Raw genomic sequence first — 607 nt, forward strand, 5'->3', positions numbered from 1 at the left:
AAAAAAAGCCACTAGTTAAAAGCAAACAGAAGCAACACTACAATAAAGTTAAGTTAAAGTCCCATTAGCTGTCACACACCGAGGTGAATACATTTTGATCCAGGAAAACTGGACTTTCTTCTTGTCCTGCCAAATGTGGCCACCAGATGTCAGTCTGGAATGAGAGGAACTCTGATGAGGCTTTTGGTTTGTAAGATATGACCTCCAGCTGGGCTTCATGTCACTATTATTGATGCCAGGTATGAAGTTATATTAGCGACAGCTGTGTCTGTAAAAAAAAAAACAAAAAAAAACTGTAATTGTTGAAAAAATTGTATTTCTGTAAAAAAGTTTTGTCCCTGTGAAGCATCTCACACAGACACTTTGGAAGTCTCAGCATCATTCGGACTTCTGGCACACTCCCTGTGAGATATTTGTGCCAAAACTGACTTGTGTCGGAGTGCGGGGAGTTACAAAATTTTTTTTAAGATGGAAACATTTTTTCCAAACTTTCTTTTTACAGATGCACAAATGTTTGATCACAAATACAAAACTTGTTTGCATACTCACAATTTAACAGTTGCAATTTTTTTTTTTACAGATTTTTTCTACAGTTACAAAACTTTTT

The sequence above is a fragment of the Oryzias melastigma genome, linkage group LG1 (genome assembly GCF_002922805.2).
Source record: "Oryzias melastigma strain HK-1 linkage group LG1, ASM292280v2, whole genome shotgun sequence".
NCBI lineage: Eukaryota > Metazoa > Chordata > Actinopteri > Beloniformes > Adrianichthyidae > Oryzias > Oryzias melastigma.